We start from the raw sequence: 21,797 nt of genomic DNA on the forward strand, positions 1-21,797 counted from the left end.
AATCTTGTTTTTCTTCTTACACTTTAGGGAAAACATTTGCAATAAGAACAGTTATTTAGTTCATGGGATGTGTGACTGAACTATTTTTGTGGGGTGTGTCATCCCATGATAGGGTGACAGATAAACTCAGACTGATAGTGTTATTTGATTCATTACAGCTGTGATTTGGCATAGTAGGTAATAGCTCCATTTTACAGACTAAGGAACTGAAATACAGAGAAGATTCAAGATCACATGGCTAGTAAGTGGTGGAATGTGGACAAGCATTGACTTACAAAAAATATGTGTGTTGTAGCAAAATGTAGTTCTATACAGTGGGAAAGTGCATTGATTTGTTTTTGCCCTGCCCTTCAGGTCAACAGTTATAACTGACCTGTGTACTCTTTCTGAAAAAATAATGGATGCTGGGTTTTGCTTTGTCTATTGCTTGGCCATTTGGTTTGCTTTCACTTATGACTTATGTATTCTCTCTTAAGATATGAAACTCTTGTTGATGTCTCTGGAGGCAGGTTCCTATAGTGCTAATGCTCATTATCTCTTAGTACTGGGATAATATTTGATGGCAGATAGGAACATAATCATCTTAGTCCATCATGTCTAAAGTATTGAACTACTTACACTGGAGAATTATTAATGAAGATATTGATAGACTGAAGCCCACTGCCTAACTAAGGCCATGAAATGGAGACACAAATTTATATTTGTTGTTCACCCAAGACCTTAAGAGAAGTAGGATCTTGTGATTAGTCTTACACTTAACTTCTAGGAAGTCAATTCTTTTTGTTCTTTATATGGCTATAGACTATATCCTGAACCTTGGTGAGGCATCTTGTAGGCCAATCTGTTTAATTCTCAGGAGGATGGCAGAATTGGTAAGAATAAATATGCAAAACTATGATCCCACTGGTATTAAAAATATCAAAAGAAAGTACATGTCTTAGTGATGAAGGGTCAGTGGGAACATTTTAAAACTAAGGCAACACATTTTATTTAGATAACATCACCAAGTATGAATATAATACCAACCTGGCTTTAGCACTGTATCTTTTCTTTCTTCACTCTCTCTTTCTGTATATCTGCATGTTTTGTCAAATGACTACAGTCTGCAAATTCAAATTCTTGACTTCAAGGAACTTAAAGTCTAGCTGGGGAAGTATTTACTTACATGTGAGCAATTAACAAAATAATTAGAACTGGCCTAATATCAGAAAAAGGTGGTGCTATAAATGCTATATCAACACCTTAAGAAGGAGAAATCATAGAGGAGGGGTTCATAAGAGGATCAGGAAACTCTTCATGGATGGAAGTGAATTCAGTCACTCTGCAAGATGGGAAGGATTTGGATAAGTAAAGAGAAAGCCAGAGGAGGTTCAGCTAAGTGCTCATATACTGTGTGGTTACCCAGTGACAAATTGTGAAGAACATCACATATCAGGCAGTGAAATCTGGTCGTCATCTGGTAGTCGTAGGGAAATAATGTAGGTTACTAAGCAGGCCAGGTTTCTCTTTGGCTAGTCTTGCTCACATTCTCCATATTCCTTGCTCCAAGTGCTCTTCTAGAAAATGCTTTATTTCCTGGGTTCTGATATTAAAAAGATCAATTGTCAACTAAACCCAGAAGGAGGGCTGCTGGGTGGCTCAGTCAGTTGAGCATCCGACTTCAGATTGGGTCATGATCTCGCAGTTTGTGGGTTTGAGCCCTGTGTTGGGCTCTGTGTTGACAGCTCAGAGCCTGGAGCCTGCTTCTGATTCTGTGTCTCCCTCTCTCTCTCAAAAATAAATAAACATTAAAAAAGAAAATTTAAAACCAGAAGGAGTTGTCTATGCAAGTAACATTTTTCCGTTTTCAGAGAAGCTTGCCTTTTAAAAAGCTTTCCCTTTCCATTATAGATTTATGAACAATTTGGAAACTATAAGAATATAAAAAGGAAAAAATCACCATGCTTGTACAAGCGAAAGATAAGCACTATTAATATTTTGATGTGATTTTGATATTTCCTTCCCCTATTTTTCTGTGCATAGTTTTAATCATGATATATATTTTGCTTTCTAAAATATTTTCACTATAAATTTTATAACATTAATTTTCACTTAATTACAACTAGGCAGTGAACTTCTAAAATATCTACATAGTTTTCCATTAGGTAGATGTACCATAATTTCCTAACCATTCCTCAATGTTGCTATATTGATGATAATAAATAATGCTGTCATGAACATCTTTGTTGATAAGCTCTTTTCTATATTTTAGAAATTGGTTTCTTAAGATAGAGTCTCAGAAATGAAATCTCTAGGTTAAAAAGTATGAATTCTTAGTTTAATTTTTTTTAAATTGAGATATAACTGACATGTAACATTATGTTAGTTTCAAGTGTACAACTTAATGATTTGGTACTTACATATATTGCAACGGGTCACCACACTAAGTTTAGTTAATATTCATCATCACACAGTTAACAATTTCTTTTCTTGTGAGGTGTAGTTTGACTATTTTATGCAAGTTTTGAAGCTCTACTGGATTTTGCACGTTCTCTTTGGACATCACAAATTAAATATAAGATATTGGCATATTATTAATTAATAATACTCACTCCTGCCTATGGGTCCTCCGATTATACTTTTTTCAGGCAACCTCTTGTTTAGAAAAACTACTGAAATTATTGGTACTGGGCAAAATAGGTGAAAAGGATTCAGAGTTGCAAACTTCTAGCTACAAAATAAATAAGTCATATGGATGAAAAATACAACTGAATATAGTCGTAGAGAATATAGTCAATAATATTATAATCACTTTGAATGGTGACAGATGGTAACTACACTTATTTGGTGTAGTGGTAAGCAGTGCATAACATACAGCATTGTTAAATCACTGTGTTGTACACCTGAAACTAATGTAATACTGAATGTCAGTTATATTTCAGTTAAAAAAAAATCATGAATAGGGAGAAAAGCAGGCATTTGGGGCCACTGAGGAGGGAAGAACATGGCAATAAAGTTGGAGAACATGTTTGGTGAGAGCCAGCCAGAGTTTATAGTCAGAGAAGGGAATACATGACTTTCTGGTTTTAGCTTTGTATTTGTGGACCTCAGCTCCCTCCCCTTTTGACTCCCCTCAGGAGCCTACCCCCACCCTATCTCTCTCAAACTTCACCTTCTTCTGTTTTCCTGTATCAGGCTTCCAACTCCATCTTCAGGATCCTGGCAATGCAAGGCATATGAACTCACTCTTGTACTCTAATTTAGAGAATACACATAGCCGAGGGAGGGAATTTCAGACCTCCTTCAGGTTCTCAGCAGAAGCCCTGGTACAAAAGATTGTAGGGGACATTAATGACTTCTGCCCCTCCTCCATGCACATTGCTATAGACAGCCTCTGAGATCAGTGGCCATTGAGAGATACATAACATTCCCAGAATTTCCCTTTGGGATTCAGACACTTCCCTCCCCATATAACTCTCCACCAAAGGAAATTTCCATCAAGGAGGAGAGAGTCTATGACTCCTTTACCCCAGAAGTTGTAGGGATGGAGTGACATTACCTCCTTTGCTTTGGCCATCTCTTATTCCCCCAGTCTCTCACCGATGCTTCCTCTGGGTCCCACCTCCACCTATTGGGAATACCAGAAGCCATTGAAGCGGGGAGGTCATTAAGTGTCTCTGAGGACCAATGGAAGGGGAGACACTGGGATGTGGACGTGCCTTGAGGGCACAAGTAGGGAACCTGCACAAGGATGTAATATGTCATCACTTTTGGGAGATCTGAAAGGAAACAATGAAAACTGAAGCATCGACTTTATAAATCCACAATAGTGGCCCCCTTTTTAGGACCAGACAGATGATTTCTGGTGGAAGCTGGACATTGGGGTATACAGTGCTTTGGGAAGAAGTTGTCCTGTGCTTAGTTGATACCTATTATTTAAAACAATATCCTTAAGCTTTCAGAAAGTGGTAAATTTATTTCCATCCCTCTCAGGCATCATTTGTCAAAGTTGAACTGGACATAGCCAGCCATTTCCCTAGGGTTAACTTAAAGTTAAGAAACTTAAATTAAATGGGCTTGCCTATTTATTCTCCACTACCCTTATTTCTGTTAATTCCTTTTATTTGTTAACACACTCCTGCCCACAGTACACATAGTAGCTGACAAAGCCAAGGTGTTGAGATTGTTTAGGCTCTGGGAAGGGGAGTGATAAATCTGTTTTACTTTTATTTGCTTCACTTTGTACTTGCATGTGACTGGTTGGCCTGTCTTTCTTCTACTCCTTTGAAAGTTTAGAGTTAGGTGGTCAAGTGATCACTGGGTCTTCTCTGAGGCTGACCGAAAGGTCTGTGAGAACTCCTTCCTTTGAAATTGATGATATTCTTGGTCACTGGGTGTGCTGAACTATCCACAATGTTTGGTTTTTTAAAATTGTGTTGTGGCTCCTGAGCTTCCAAACCTCCATGTTATTTTTGTTCCTCCTCTTAGCCATCTGAAATGGAAGATTATGTTTGACAAAGGATTATCTTGAACATTTCTATCTCTTTTACTCACTACTTTGCAAAGTCTGACCTGTGTCATGTCTTATTCAGCAAGATAAAATGAGCTTATTTTTACATAAATTCTCCTTTCTCCTCCATTAGTGTATTTTTGTGAAATTGGTTTTTTAAAGTAAATTGAGCATTTGCAGTTTTGGAAGATGGATCAGCAGTAGTACAGGCAGCAGCTTCAAGATTATTTTGAGGCTTTGTATTGGATTAGAATTTTAGAGCTGCTTAGATATGCCTCTCTTTTAAGGTAGTACTATCTTTCTTTTGTAAGAGGGGTGACCCCACTTAAAACTTATTTGTGTAAAATCTACTCTAATTGATGTCGTCCTAATATTAGGTTTGACTGATCTCGTGAGACGAATGGCTATATGCATGGAGTGTTGGTAGGAAAATGTGGATTTAATTTGAATCTTTGTATTTGATGGGAAAACTTGCATGTGTAATTTTTCCATTATTAAACTATTTTTTTCAATGTACTTAATGAATAAAATCTGTAACCATGTGTGATACTCAGTGATTGCTGAAAAATCAGGACAATAATTTTAGCACACATCTCAGTTTATATTTAGAATCAGTCAGTCTGCAGTTACCCAACAAATATGTGCTAGCTACTCTGTGGAAAGGAACGATAGAAATTGGACACTTTCTATATTCAGCTTAATTTACATGAAACCAAATGGGGGCATTTTCACTTAGCTTTTAGGTTTGATCACATGCAAGATGACAATATGGTATTTAGTTACTTAGCATGTCTCAATCTAGAATATTAAATATTGTTTCCTCCATTTCAACAATGTAAAAAAATCAAGTGAGAGAGAGGAAAAAAATGGGCATAATTTGCGTGCACAATCATAGTAGGATTAAAAATTGGTCTATTGCTGCCCCTTTAGATACTGATTTTGACAATAGATGCTAGCATTTACTATTATATGTAAATAAAAGCATAACTTTTATTCATTTAATGGGTAATTTTAATGGTTTTACTTTTAGGGTATTTGAGGAAAAAATAACTTGTCAATTTATTGAATACTTTTTAAAATCTCTGATCTACATTTACTCCAGTCAGTTGTCCCCTTTGGTCAACACACACATTTCAACCCATTATTTTTGGTAAGTTGAAAGAAGTTATTTCTGGAACTTGCTACAAAAGGAAAGTAGATGTCTTAAATATAAAGGAAAGTTTGAAGTGGGGGGGAGGGGATCAGTGCTTCTTAAAATCAAGTGAAGTGTATGCATGTGGAAAAGCTTTTTCACTTGTCAAAACTCAGTGCCAAATGAGTATTTTGGGAAGAAAGAAAAATTTACTGCTCCATATGTGAGGGGGCTGTCATTTCTGAATAGGAGGCATTTTCTCTTTTAAAAATTTATCTTGGTTATAGAATATGTGAGAGCTATTTTCATCCTTAGCTAAGGAATTAAAAGTTAATTTAATTTCCTCTCTTTAATATAATTGTACATATTATGGTATTATGAAAGTAGTTATCATGTTTTCTAGAAGAAAAAAAGTAATAACTTTTCCTTTCAGAGCAGTATAAAACTATTGTGATTTATGTAATTATTTGGGTTATTTCTAACATTTTGTAAGCATTCCACAAATGTGATTTTTTTTCTTCCACTTAATATTTGGTATTATTTATATATTTTTTTATTGTGATTAAAAATGCATGACATAAAATTTACCATGTTAACCATTTTTAGGTATACAGTTGATAGTGTTAAATATATTTACATTATTGTGAAACAGATTTTCAGAACTTTCTCATCTTACAAATCTGAAATTCTGTACTAATTAAATAACAGTTCCCTTTCCACCCTCTCTCCAAGCCCCTGGTAGCCACCATTTTATTTTCTGTTTCTATGAATTTTACTACTTTAGATACCTCATATAAAAATGGAATCATATGGTGTTTGTCTTTTTGTGATTTATTTCTTTCACTTAATGCCCTGAAGCTTCATTCATTTTGTAGCATATGTGGGGATCACCCTTCTTTTTAAACCCTAATAATATTCCATTGTATATGTAAGCCACATATTATTTATCCATTCATCTATCAATGGACATTTGGGTTGCTTTCACCTCTTTGCTACTGAAAATAACATAGCTGTGCAAATATCTCTCTGAGACCCTGCTTTTAATTATTTTAGATACATATCCAGAAGTGGTATTGCTGGATCACATGGTTAGTTCTATTTTTAATTTTTTGGGAAACTTTCATACTGTTTTCCATACTGGTTGCACTAATTTACATTCCCAATAGTGTGTAAGGGGCTCTAATTTCTCCATACCCTCACTAACACCAGTTATTGATTGATTGATTGATTGATCGATTACTTGATGCATTGTAGCCATCCTCATGGGTGTTGAGGTGATATCTAATTGGGGCTTTAATTTGCATATTTCTCTGATGATTAATGCTGTTGAGTTCTTCTCATGTGCCTGTTGGCTGTTTGTACATCATCTTTGGAGAAATGACTGCTTAGGTTCTTTGCCCATTTTTTAATTGATTTTTTTTTGAGTTGTTGAAGTTCCTTATATATTCTGGATATTAACCCCTTATTGGGTATATGATTTCCTCCTACTCCATAGGTACTTTGGAGTACAAAATTGTGTCCTTTGATGTACAAAAGATTTTTGTTTAATGTAGTCCCATTTGTCTATTTTTGCTTTTGTTGTCTATATAGCATTGATTACTTAAAGCAGTTTAAAAGTGCATTGACAAGGGTGCCTGGATGGTTCAGCGGTTAAACGACTTAATTTTGGCTCAGGTCATGATCTTGCAGTTTGTGGGATCAAGCCCCGTGAAGGGCTCTATGGTTGTAATGTGGAGGCTGCTTGGGATTCTCTGCCCCCATGTGCGTGCACATGCTCTCTCCCATTGTCTATCTCTCAAAATAAACACATGACTTAGAATAAAGTGTATTGACAGAATTATTTCAAGTTGCTGTTTATTAATTCTTTTCCACCTTATTCTTTAAAGTCCACATGTAGTTTTTGAGCCCTTATGTAATTATGATGACTAGTGTAATTATTTAACAAATTCAACTGAATTTTGATAGGCTTTTTTTTGGAGGAGTCTCTTTTCAAAATATCCAGTGTAGTATTTACTTGCTATAATTTACTATATGTTAATAGGAATTGTCTTAAACTTATGTATCAATTTAGGGAGAATTTACATCTTTACTGTGTTGATTTTTCCAGTCTGTAAACATGGGATGTCTTCAGGATTTAGGTTTTCATTGTTTTATTAGCAATTTATAATTTTCATTATATAATTATTACCGATTTGTACCTAATTATATCATTTTATTTGGAGCGACTGTAAATGACATTCATTTAAAATGTGTTCTCATTTCTTTGTTGTCAGTATCTAGAAATATAGTTGGTTTTTGCGGGTTTATCTTGTGTCCTGAAGTTTAACTGAACTCACATTTTGGATCTAGGCTTGTAGGTCTTTTAGGAGTTATTTATTTATTTATTTATTTTATCATCAGCAAACCAAGACTGTTTTCTTTGTTTCTTTCCAATATGGTAAGATTGAAATAAATCTTAAAAAATTTTTTTGCCCTATTTCAAGAGCTAGAACTTCTAATACTGTGCCAAATAAGAATGTTAAGAGTAGACATTCTTGCCTTGTTTCCAATCTTAAAGGAAAATTATTCAGTATTTTACTATTAAGTATGATGCTGGCTATAGCTTTTTTGTAGATGTATTTTATTAGGTTGAGAAAGTTTCCCTTCTGTTTCTAGTGTGCTGAAACATTTTATCCTGAATGGATATTGAATTACATCAAATGTTTTTTCTGCACTAATTGATATGCACATATGATTTTTTTTTTTCCTTAGCCTATTGGTGTGGTAGATTACATTGATTAATCTTTAAGTATTGAATGAGACTTGCATATATGGAATAAATCCTTTTTGGTCATGTGTACACATCACACACACACACACACACACACACACATTGTTGCATTCAATTTGCTAAAATTTTGTTAAAGAGTTTTGCATTTAACTTCATGAGAGATGTTGGTTTATAGTTTCCCTTTTGTTGTGCTTTCTTCATTTGGTTCTGGATGTTAGAATTCTACCAGCCTCGTGAGGCACTAAGAAACTACAGTTTGTTGAGTTTGAGAGTTGTATCAAATTCAAATATCCATAATTACCTGAGAAGACTATGAAAATACTTCTTTCTCCTACTACATATCTCTCTGAGGCCATATACTTTAATCAAAACAACCTCTCAGAATGAGTGCAGAAGCAGATATGAGAATTTCTGCTCTGTGAAAATATTAAAGAGATTTAAAAAGTACAAAACACCACTCATTCCTTTTTTTTTAATTTAAATTATAGCTATTTTAAAATAAAATCTGTTTTTGTTAACCCATAATGGTTTTAATGGTTTTAAACATCTATCCATTTTTAGTTTCTTATAGGGTAAATATTAATAGGTATAACCTGCAAAAACCAAAGTCAATAACATTTAAAGACTGAACAGTTCCAACGCCAAAAAAATATGAGGATCACTACTAAGACAACCAAGGCAAGGAGAAAAGTGAAGCCAAAAGTGTGGGCATGTGCATCTCACACTTAGCACTGGGTTAACCAATTTGTTTCGTGTGCACATTTTCCTTTTTTCTACTAATACTTTCATTTCACAAAAGATGCTTTTTCCTCCACACTGACTCACCAATATGTACTCCTCTCCCTTAGAATAAGTATGGTAGAAAGGCCAAGAGAACCCTACAATACAGTCTTTAGAAAATAAAATCTCTTAAAATTACCCCTACTCTAACATTAATAAATCCACATGTATTTATATATCTGTATTTTAAGTTATAGGTTATAATAACAGAATAACAATATTACTTCAGTGATTGCTTATGTAAGGATGAAGTAATTTAGAATGTTCTGTCAAATATTGATTCAAAGATGTTATAAGAAACATTTCTACTACTGTCCTTTGATTTTGATTTTTGTAAATGGCTTTTCTTTTGTACTTCAGTGCTTTTTTGAGTATAATTTATATATAGTAAAATGTACAACTTGGTGAATTTGTACAAAATTTTGGTAAATAGCGTTTGAAGATACATAGTTTGTAATAGGATGAACATGTAAGATGAGATGAAAAAGAATCTGAGAATATTGGTGAAGGAAAAAGCGAGGTGAAATGAGCTAGGGGAAACATTAGCTAACAAAATCCTGAAATCCTTATGTTTATTAGAATTGGGCACACATTTAATTCTGAGTTTTCTAACTTCCAGGCAAAGAAGAAAACATGAAATATTTAATGATTGAGAAGCTTATTTATGAGGAGAAGAGACCAGTTGTCTAAGAGGAACAAAATTCTTCCTGTCTAGAATCCAGAATGAAATTTCTGCTATAGTTTTTTTTTTTTTTTGAAGTAGATTCAGTATAGTATCATGTAAAGTGTCCTCAACACCCTTACAGTGAAAGTCAACAGGATTCATTGGGTTATTATGTCCTACATCCAGGTCCATTGTGTGACTCTGTGTCTCGGGGGAAATAAGCTTGCGGATCTGATTATTTTCTTCTCTAATATGAGAATAACATCTACCTTGAGAGCATTGTGATGTAGGTAAAGATTGTACGTGCTCAATAAATAACTGTTCTTAAAGAAGTTCTGTTACGGTGGCTGTGACCAGCAGTGTGGTGTGGCCAGGTACATAGCTCTGTGACAGTCTGGCTTAATCTAGGGGATGGACATTATAGTGGCTCAAAGAATGACGGTTCTTCGTATCTTTTAGGAATTCCTTCATGCGTATAATTTTTCTTAGCTGAGATTTTCAGGGACCATGCATTTGAGGTTGTATTCCCTCAAATTATTTGTTTTTGGCCAAAGAATCCCATGATTTGAGAGTCTGAGGGGCCGAGAGATGGGAGTTTACCAAATATGTGGTACCTAAATAGAAGGCTATGCAGCCTGGCACTGAAGTAGATGAAAAAAGTGACCCTAGACTAGTTTTAAAACTTCCTCCAAAGTCAATTTTACATTTGTTCCAATGCACAGAAGAGTGGGTGAGGGAAGGCCCAAACTCATGTCATGGAACGTGGCTCCAAACGCCCATCTAAGCACAGCCTTCTGTACACATAAAAGAGGTGCAAACACCACTTCCACCTCTCTTACAGAGAAATGTGATTCTTTTTTCTTCAGACCTAAATATTTTTTCTAGAGTGTTTTTTAAAGCACCAGTCAAATCTCTATTGAGGGAGGCTAAAACCAAATTGTTGGGGTTTGGTAAATTCTCACTTAGTAAAAGTTGAATGAGGCCCTAGACTTTATGAACAGAGCAGTAAAATTAGTTTGTAATAAGTGTGCAAGCATTCCAGAGGTTAGTTTGCTTCCTCAGTAGTCTTTTAAAGGCAACTATCAGAACAACATAATATGTTTGATTTTTAAAATTTTCCGAGTCTTTGCTAGAGTAAAATTTTCTTTCAGTAGTAATCCCCTGAGAATGCCTTAAGCCTACAATCTGTATACATTTTCCACATCATTAAAAGCCTTCTGGGGCTACCCAGAGAGGACTAAGTCAGATTCACAGCGGCGCCTGCAGGCAGCTGAGGGGATAGCACGTTTTCTGCTCTGCTTCCTGGGGCTTACAAGACCATGAAGGGCCCAGATCTTTCTCTTCAAAACTAATTTAGCAGGACAGTTATGGTCTTTAGGTTCAGAGCCAATTAGGTACTTTTAATATGTGTTGAACTAATATATTAATTAGAATGAAGTTTATATCCTAGCCCACATAACTGTTTTGAAATTTTAAGCAACTAATTTGATAATAACATTGTTAAATGTCTTTCATGTTGGGAATTTCCATTTTCATCACTGTCAGATTAGAATTTTGGGGTTTAAATAAATAATCATTTATTTGTAATTTATATAATATACTATATTCTTATTAATTATGTAGTTATGAATTATTAACACCTACTAGTATATTCTGTTAAGATACAATAAATTTTCATTCTCATTTACTACTTCTGCAAAATTGAAAGATTAGTCTTGCTTCATTTGTAGTTTCTTATAGGGAAGCTAGATGGATTCTTGGTTTTTGGCAAAGAGCATTTCTTCTCTATAATATGTAAAATTTCCAAAATGCCATTTTAGAGAGTGGTTAAGAGAGACAAACAACCTTCCTTCTTCTCTCCCCCTTTCCCTCCCTCCTTCCCTCCTTCCATCCCTTCCCTCCTCCCTCTCTTTCTTCGTGACTATAATTTATGTGTCTCATTTGAGTTTTGGATGTGGCCCTGGTTTAGGGTCCCTTTGTTAGGTTGCATCCTGTAATTTGTGGGTTCTTGTCTGAGGAGCCAGCTAAATGGACTGGGAAGCTGAGAAAAGAAAAGCTTCTTTGGTTCATATAGCAACCACTCGCCCCAGCACATTTGTAACTCAGTCTCCCTTTCTTTTTTTTTTTTTTACAAATAGTTTATTGTCAAATTAGTTTCCACATAACACTCAGTGCTCATCCCCCCCTCCCCCCCACATCCATCAGTCCTCAGTTTTTGTCAGCATTCAAGAGTCTCTCATGGTTTGCCTCTCTCCCTTTCCCCCACCATTTCCGCCCTTCTTCTCCCCCTTGTTCCTCCGTCAAGTTCCTCCTAATCCTCCTATACGTGCAAACATAGGATATTTGTCCTTCTCTGCCTGACTTATTTCGCTCAGCATAACACCCTCAAGGTCCATCCATGTTGCTACACATGGCCAGATTTCATTGTTTCTCATTGCCATGTAGTATTCCATGGTATAGATAAACCACATCTTTTTGATCCATTCATCTGTTGATGGACACTTAGGCTCTTTCCATGTTTTAGCTATTGTGGAGAGTACTGCTATGAACATTGACTCAGTCTCCCTTTCTAACTAGTGTCCACATCATTTTTATCCTGATGGTCTGCTTACACAGTTTGCCTCATATTCCATAATAGATGAAGGGTTATTATTTTAATTCTATGATGTTAAGGTATATATATATTTGGTGAGTGAGATCAATGTTATATAAAATCTAATGCACTAAAATGAAGAAAATAAGAAATTGTTTTATTATAGGCTACCTAGAGGGAGTTATATTTAAAGTACAAACCTAGGGATGCCTGAGTGGCCCAGTCAGTTCAGCGTTCAACTTTGGCTCAGGTCATCATCTCTTGGTTCATGAGTTCAAGCCAAGCATAGGGCTCTCTGCTGATAATAGCTGAGAGCCTGGAGCCTGCTTCAGATTCTGTGTTTCCCTCTCTCTCTGCCCCTCCCCTGCTCATGCTCTGTCTGTCTGTCTCTCTCTCTCTCTCTCTCTCTCTCTCTCAGAAATAAACATTAAAGAAAAATTTTTAAAAAGTACTAAGTTAAATATTTAGTGTAAAATAGATGAAATATTCACATAACTCTTGTTAGTGGAATTAAATGAATAAGGAAAACATAGTTGTATCTTAAAAACGTACCTAAGCTGTCCAGTCTTTGGGCCACAGTATGGCTTTGGAAATTATTACTTTCTACCTCTCCCCACCCCTTCTTTCTGTCCTCCAAAGCACCACATTTGAATTAAGATTCAAGTGTAGCAAGCTGTGGGCTAAGTCTACTGACAGGCCTCTGTTTATGCTCCAAGAGGAAATACTTGGCTTATGACCAATTCTTTACCCTCTTTGGACATCATCAGAACTGGGGATGCTGCAGCCTGTTTCTTCCTGAGATGAATCAGCGATGCTGTTTGCCACTCAGCTCCAGCCATGGCTGGCTGTCGACTCTAATAGTTGGGTCCATAATGTTACGTGAAGAAGCGTAATGTAGCAAGAAGATCATTGAGTCATTTGATTTGGGCCAAAAATTGAAATGAAGAAGTGGTATGTGGTTTTCTTTTTCACATGTTAAGATTGCATAAATTTACAACTACAAAATTTGAAGGTTGGCTTTGCAGAAAGACTGGCAGGGTTTTTAAAATGGATTCCCGAGATAGATTTTTACAGAGCATGCCCTCTGGCATTCTTCCTATTTTAATTTTCATTTCTATCTTATTATAGTTTTAAATTACTTTCTTCTAATGCTAAATAAACTTTAGTTCTAGTTTATTTAAATTTATATGTTGTTTCTGTACTACCTGGTACTTACTAGATCTAGTGAATGATAACTGTTAAATGTCTTGATTATTCAGATTACGGTGATAATATTCGACTTTTGGCTGGTCAGGAATATAAGATATTAAAACCATATTTTTGTGTATTTGTATACAGATATTTACATATTTTATATATTGTACATATTTTTAAAACACTTTTTTGAATAATTAAATGGTCCCAATATTTCAGTAAAGAAATGGGAAAGACATGAAAAAATGCCTTTATTTAGATGAACATAGATGATAAAAAGACTGGTGGAGTTTAGAAGTTAAGATCAAGAGAGAATAAATGTTTTTTTTTTGTTGTTTCCTTTGGATTTGCATTTTAGTAAAAATGTTTTTTTCCTTATTACCATTCATAAAATGGAAACAAACCACAATTTATATAAGGTATTTTATTTGGTGAGTATTGAATAATTCTGTTTTCATTTCATTTCATTGCAAGTATGGACATAGGAACTAGAGGAGGTGATTTAATATTAAGATAGGTAAGAGTCAGCTGGTATAAACCATGTAAGTTAATCCAGTAGAGCTAGTTTCAGTTTGTCCTTCTCTTTTGATATAGGCTTTGGCAGAGAAGAGTATCATCTATACTAGGTATAGATAAATCAGATATTAAAGTAACTCTGGTGCTAATTTGTGATTATTCAGAAAGAAAATTAAGATTCATTCTTTATTCTGTATCTGCAAAATTTCATGAGTAAAATAGAGAGCTGCTGTTCCTAAATGTAAAAGAAATTAAGCTCTGCTGTGTATCAGGCTCTGTGTTTGTTCATATTTCTGGGAATGAGAGACACTGCCCTTTCCAACAAAGAACTTTAAATCACATACTTTAAAAATATGATACAGTGTGGTGGATGTTGTAACAGTAGTGATGTGCCAAAGAACAGTTAATTCCACCTAGCAGGTAGAAGGAAAAGAGGGGTCAACTAAGCTGTGTTTGAATGCTGGATAGTGCAGGAAGACGTTCTAGGATTAATGAAAAGCATAAGTAAATGTACACAAATCAGAAAATGAATAACATTTTCATGTTTGTATTCTTATCCTGATTTTATCCCTACCTACAATAACTTTCAAACACATTTGGCTGTAACTTATGATAAGAAATACGGTTTACTAATTGCCATAGCAGGTGCGCGCACGCACACACACACGCACACGCACACACACATGCACACGCACACATACATAGAAATAAAAGTTTCTAGACTCAGTACTTACAGTTAATACTTTTTCTATTGCATGTAATGCAATCTGGCACTGTTATATATTTATCTATTCTGTTATTTCATTTAAAAATGCTTACTGAGGGGCGCCTGGGTGGCTCAGTTGGTTAAGCGTCCGACTTCAGCTAAGGTCATGATCTCATGGTTCATGAGTTCAAGTCTCACATTGGGCTGTGTGCTGACAGCTTGGAGCCTGAAGCCTGCTTCGGATTCTGTGTATCCATCTCTCTCTGTCCCTCCCCTGCTCATGCTCTCTCTCTCTCTCTCTCTCTCTCAAAAGTAAACATTAAAAAATTAATAAAAATGGTTACTGAATGTCACTAAATTGATTTTAAGAGCCTCTGTGGGTCAAGGTTCAGTTTTGAAAGCAAAATAAAAACAAATAAAAACCTGTACCAGAGCTCAGAATTCATGGGAGTCCCCTTCAATACCAATATGCAGATTTGCAAGGGAACTATTCGACTTTCTTTTTAAATTTTTTTTAATATTTCACTTATTTCTGAGAGAGAGAGAGGCAGCATGAGCAGGGGAAGGTCTGTGAGAGAGGGAGACAAAGAATCTGAAGCAGGCTCCACGCTCTGAGCTAGCTGTCAGCACAGAGTCCAGTGCAGGGCCCATGAATCATGAGATCATGACCTGAGCCGAAGTTGGATGCTTAACCGACTGAGCCACCCAGGCACCCCACTATTTGACTTTCTTCTCAGCAGTTTGAAAACTGTAAGAAACAGACTGATGGCTTTGGGATATTTGCAGTTCACAAGGCAACATGATATTGTGTGATGAAAGATTTTGAGAGTTGAACAGATCTCTCCAAGTCTTTGGCAAGTTACTGTATCTCTCCTAGTCTCAGTTTCCTGTTCCTTAAAATGGAATTAGTAAAATAATCCATGAGGACTAAATGAAATAACATATCTATTTAAACAGCAGTTGTTGGAGCACCTGGGTGGCCCAGTTGGTTAAGTGTCCAACATTGGCTCAGGTCATGATGTCGCGGTTGGTGAGTTCAAACCCTGCATTGGGCTCTGTGCTGACAGCTCCCAGCCTGGAGCCTGCTTCACATGTGTCTCCCTTTCTCTCTGCTCCTCTCTGGCTCACAGTCTGTGTCTCTCTATCTCAAAAATAAATAAACATTAAAAAAATTAAAAATAACAGTAGTTATCAAATTTGGCTATACATTTAAATCACACGGGAGCTTTAACAAATTTCTATGCCCGGGCTAGATCCTAAACCAATTAAATTGGAATGATTGCAGCTGGGACCCAGGCATCAGTATTTCTTTTTCATCTTTTGAAACTTAATGCTCCTTGAATAGCCACTCTCCATATACACTCCCTCCGGGTCTTGGCAGCCACTATTTTACTTTGTTTCTACTTGTTTGACTTTTTTAGATACCTCATAAAAATGGTACTGTGCAATATTTGTCCTCTGAGTTAATTCCTATTGACATATATGACCGGATTTTTGTCTTTTTTAAAGCTGAATAATATTCCATTATATGTATGCACCACATTCTATCTCCTGGTCCACTGATGGACGTATAGGTTGTTTCCACATCATGACTATTGTGAATCATGCTGCAATGAACATGGGAGTGCATGTATCTCTTTGTAACCCTGATTTATTTTATTTTTAAAAAAGTTTTAATTCCACTTAATTAACATACAGTATAATGTTTCATAACTCTGGTTTAAATTATTTTAGATAAATACTCAGAAATGGGATTGCTGGCTCATGGGGTAGTTCTCTTTTTAACTTTCTGAGGAACCTCCCTACTGATTTTCCCAGTATCTGTACCATTTTATATACCCACTAACAGTGTGCAGGAATTCCAGCTTCTCATCCTCATCAACATTTGCTATCTTTTGGTTTTTCCTTTTTTGTTAGTAACCATTCTGATGTGTGTGAGATGATATATCTTTGTGGCTTTCATTTGCATTTCTCTGATAATTAGTGATGCTGAACATCTTTTCGTATACCTGTTGGCCATTTGCACGTCTTCTTTGGAGAAATGTCTATTCAACTCCTTTGCTCATTTTAAATCATTTTGTTTGTTTGTTTTGTTTGTTTTGTTTTGTTTGCTATTGAGTTGAAAGACTTTTTTATATATTTGGATAGTAACCCCTTATTAGATACATGGTTTGCAAATATTTTCTCTCATCCTGTAGTTGTCTTTTCACTTTTTTTTATTGTTTCATTTGCTGTGCAAAAGCTTTTTAGTTTGATGAAGTCCCACTTGTCTATCTTTGCTTTGGTTGCCTGTGCTTTTGGTGTCATATCCAAGAAATAATTTCCAAGACCACTGTCATGAAGAATTTCCCCTCTGTTTTCTTTTAGGACTTTTACAGTTTCAGGTCTCACATTTAAGTCTTTACTCTATCTTGAGTTGATTTTGTAATGTATTGTGTAAGATAAGTGTCCAGTTTCATTCTTTGACATGTGGATAGCTAGTTTTCCCAACACTGTTGAAGAGACTCTCCTTTCCCATTGTTTATTCTTGGAACTCTTGTTGAAAATAAGTTTACTGTATTTACATGGCTTTGTTTCTGTATTTTCTATTGTTCCCATGGTCTATGTGTCCATCTTTATGCCAATATCATACTGTTTTAATCACTACTAAGTTTGTAATATCTTTTGAAATCAGGAGGTGTGATACCTTCAGCTTTGTTGTTCTTTCTCAAAATTGCTTCGGTTTTCTGGGGTCTTTTATAATTTCATATGCATTTTAGGATTGTTTTTCCTATTTCTGAAAAAAAGTGACTTTGGGATTTTGATAGGGATTGCACTGAATCTGTAAATAATTTTAGGTAGTATGGACATTTTAACTGTATTAATTCTAACAATCTATAGACATGGGATATCTTTCCATTTATTTGTGTCTTCTTTAATCTCTTTCCTCAATGCTTTGTAGTTTTCAGTCTTTCACATCTCAGTTAAGTTTATTCCTAAGTATTTTACAGTCATTGGTATTTTAAAAATCTCTTCTGGTGCAGCCTATGTTGAAATGCCTCACTGTAAAGGCTATATCATGCAATGTGTGCAACACACAAAGCATTTGGTTCATGTCTGGTTTCCTTGGTAAATTATATCAACAAGTATGAATAGCTAATTATTTTTGTGGTGCTTACTATGTTTTAGGCAATGTGCTAATAAACACATTTCATATCATGTAGAAAACACTGTGTTTTGTTTTTGTTATTGTTCTGCCAAATAATAGAATACCATATGGCTGACACAGAAAGGGAGAACACTGCTTATTAGAGAGGAAAAGGCTACTTTTATCAGGAGCTCAGTTACCCAGGTAATTATGTCAATGAATTATGGAGTTACCTTTCATTGAACAGCCTCAATAATATCGATTAAATACTTAAAAATCATTTTAGATTAAAGTTTAGACTTTACAGAGTGATTCACAGGGCAGATAGAACAGATTAATTTGTTACAGATAAATACCTCAATTACATAACAATCCTAATTTTAGCAGAAGCATATTGATATTATGTAGTGTATTGTATCTGGTATTTATTTTCTAGATTGTACAAAGAAGTGAGTATTAATGTACAAATGCTTCTGCCATGTTATTATACACTTGACACCCAAATCTGTTAGGCTTAATGTCATGATGACAAGAACATTTTTTATGTATATATTAGCAAGGTCTATATTTTCCATTGTATGAAGCAGATATATTTAGTAATCTTCTGGTATGCTTTTTGCTACTGTTGTTTGTTTTGATTTTGGTCTTAGAAAGCTTATTTTATTTACTATGTTTATTTTGCAATATAACTTTTCTATAGTAACTGCTTTAAAAAGAACATATTAATTAATAATTTATTTTAAAATATATCTTACTCATTTTCTTTGCATCTAAATAAAAATTTACTCATTCTTATTGTAATCTTTAGTTTGCTTTTTAAAAAAGATTTTATTTTTTCAAGTACTCTCTACTTCCAATGTGGGGCTCAAACTCACAATCCTGTGATCCAGGGTCACATGCTCCTCTAACTAAGCCAGTTGGCTTCCAATACGAGCTTCTTTAATGGTGACTGAGAAAGCATACTTTAAAAACTATATTTGTAAAATCAAGGGAAAAAAAAAGAAAGCATTTTTTTTTCATGGATGTATGTGTTTGTTACATTTAGTACATCTTCAAATAACAACAACAAACCATTTCCTCTGTCCAGTAAATAGATTTGTAAATTGCTCCATCAGCTTTGCTTAGGTGAAATGCAGGCTTATTTTACTTTTTCTTTGTGTTTTTCTTTCACCCTATTTAATTATTAAATCATTTGTAGGATACTTATAGTCTTAAGTTTAAATGAATTAATAGATGCTAAGTTATTAGAATAGTACCTGGTGCTTATTAAGCATTTAGTACATGTTGCTCATTGTCCAGTGCTAGTGACTTAACAAAAATGCATAATGCAGAAGTATACTATGGTAGAGTCAGATATTTGCAAAGGAAGCTAAGAACCTAAGTTTTGGGGCGCCTGGGTGGCTCAGTTAGTTGAGCATCTGACTTCGGCTCAGGTTATGATCTCACAGCTCCTGAGTTTGAGCCCCACATTGGGGCTGGCAGTGCAGAGCCTGCTTGAGATTCTCTCTCTCTGTCTCTCTCTCTCTCTCTGCTCTCTCTCTGACCTTTTCCGACTTGTGCTTTCTCTCTCTCTCAAAATAAATAAATAAACTTTGAAAATAAACAACCAAATAAGAACTTTAAGTTTTGTGACCGAGAATAAATGTTTGTATTTCTGCTTGTTAGTACACCTAAAAATGAAATGCTTGAAAAACCAACAGGCATCATATATTCAAAGTTGAAATTAGATATTTAAAGTTGAAGTGTCTGATTCTAGAAGGCGAAATTAGCTTTTGGAGGTTTTACAGATAATTTAGCTTAAAAAACTTTGCTATTAAGGATATTAAGAAAATTGAAGAATTTCAAGCCCTAAAGAAATGCTTAATCTTATACTTTTGTTTGCCTTTGTAAGACACACAATTAAATTCACTCAAAAGCAATTGAACAGTGTGGAGGTAAAATATTACTAGAGAATGGAGGAACGTTTTCTGAAGGTAGGTTTTGGATGAAGGATTATTTGTTTCCAGAGCATTCCAATATGATAAGAACCAAGCTAGGGATAATTCCTTGGACTGGATTGTAGAGTTTGTGAGAAATATCTAAACCATGGAGTTGAATTTTATGAAGACTGGCATGTGTCGTCAATGTGATTATCTGCCTTGTTGTCTTACTCTGCTGCCATCATTCTCAAATTATCTCCTCTGACATTGTGGAACTATAAGAATCTCTTGTGATTGAAAATTGAAATATAGAATGTGTCACACAGATAGGTTTTAGGACAGCTTTGTCAGAGGCCATGTGATTTACTTAGGATTAATGATTAAGCATATTTTGTAGAGGGTAATGAAATCATACTTTCCCATGTGGCTGAAAAAGCTGGCTTGATTTTGCTAGGACAAAAAAATTTAACTTTCCACCCTTCCCTCCCACTTTCTACTTTTCACTTTCATCCCTTACTGTTTTTCTTTCCTTTTCCTTCCTTCATTTTCCTTTTGAAAAATTAACTTCATCCATTTTTCCCCCTTTCCCATTTACTGTGAGCTTGGGATATGTTAAAACAATGCTTACAACAAATTAAGCCATGGCATTGTTGGTCATTAGCATACAACTATATGTTGTTTAAGGTGCTGTGCGGTGTCTGCCCATCAACTTTCTTGATTTCTAAAATGAAGATAGTGCTGTTAGAGAGTTTACTGTGGAAGTCCATTGTGAAAAGAGAGATTTGGTGAATCTGAATGTGGATAGCAGTAGAGGAATAAATTTGGGGCCTAGTTGCAGGGAAGTAGAGGGATCAAGTTTTTAAAAAAGCACTGGGTGTTATATGGAAACCAACTTGACAGTAAAGTATTTGTAAAAAAAAAAAAATTAAAAAATGAAATCAGATATCCTTCCTAAAAAAAAAAAAAAAGCAATGAAGGGTGCCTGGGTGGCTCAGTCAGTTGTCATCAGACCTCAGCTCAGGTCATGATCTCGAGATTCCTGAATTTGAGCCCCGTGTCTGGGTCTGTGCTGATAGTTCAGAGCCTTGATCCTGCTTCACATTCTATGTCTCCCTCTCTCTGCTCTTTCCCCAATTGCACTCTGTCTCTCTCCCTCAAAAATAATTAAACATCAGCTCCTGCATTTGTCAAATGAATAAATAAACAGTCCTATTAAATTGGTCTTTCGTGTTGTGAAGGGCAAAGGGATTAAGACTGTGAATGCCTGAGTAAAACTTTTTTTTGCACCTAAATGGAAGGACAGGAATCTTACTGCTTATGGCAATGTAACTACATCTATTCATATGCAAAATGAGAAAGATAATAGTAATAGTCTCAAAGTGTTTTTTGTATCAATTAATTATATAAGGGTAATCTACATAATGCATTTACCATAGTGCTTGGCACAGAGCAAGCAGTCATTCATTCACTTCTTCAGCAAATATTTACTGAGTGTTTACCTTGTCCCAGGGGCTCTTCTAGGTTCTTGGAATACACCTGTCAGCAGAATCAAACAAAGCCCCTGTTCTTTGCAAGTTTATAGGCCGATGAGGTTAATGAAAAACAATGTATAGTTGGGGCCCCTGGGTAGCTCAGTCGGTTAAGTGCCTGACTCTAGATTTCAGCTCAGGTTATGATCTCATGGTTTGTGAGTTCGAGTCCCGTGTTAAGCCTGCATTGGGTTTCACACTGACAACGAAGAGCCTGCTTGGGATTCTCTCTCCCTCTCTCTCTGCCCCTTCCCCACTCTCTCTCAAAATAAATGGATAAACTTAAAAAATAATGTGTAATTACAACAATAGGTGCTATGAAGGAAAGGTACCCAATACTGTGAGATTAATGTAAGGGAAGTTGGGTTCTAACTAGGC

The 21,797-nt window shown here is 35.4% G+C and overlaps 1 protein-coding gene across 6 annotated transcripts in view; it reads left to right on the plus strand.

Moving 5' to 3' along the window:
• TTLL7 (tubulin tyrosine ligase like 7) overlaps window positions 1–21,797 on the plus strand; it is a 139,150-nt gene that overhangs the window by 1,371 nt on the left and 115,982 nt on the right. The window contains exon 1 of one of the 6 annotated variants that reach the window (XM_039246908.1): window positions 13,332–13,379. The exons of the other annotated variants lie outside the window; for them this stretch is intronic. The gene's annotated coding sequence lies outside the window, so the exon portion shown is untranslated. Of the gene's footprint in view, window positions 1–13,331; window positions 13,380–21,797 lie in introns of those variants that run through there. 6 annotated transcript variants of the gene reach the window in all.

This window comes from Hyaena hyaena, unplaced genomic scaffold (assembly GCF_003009895.1).
Source record: "Hyaena hyaena isolate Hyena2069 unplaced genomic scaffold, ASM300989v1 scaffold_286, whole genome shotgun sequence".
Classification (NCBI taxonomy): domain Eukaryota; kingdom Metazoa; phylum Chordata; class Mammalia; order Carnivora; family Hyaenidae; genus Hyaena; species Hyaena hyaena.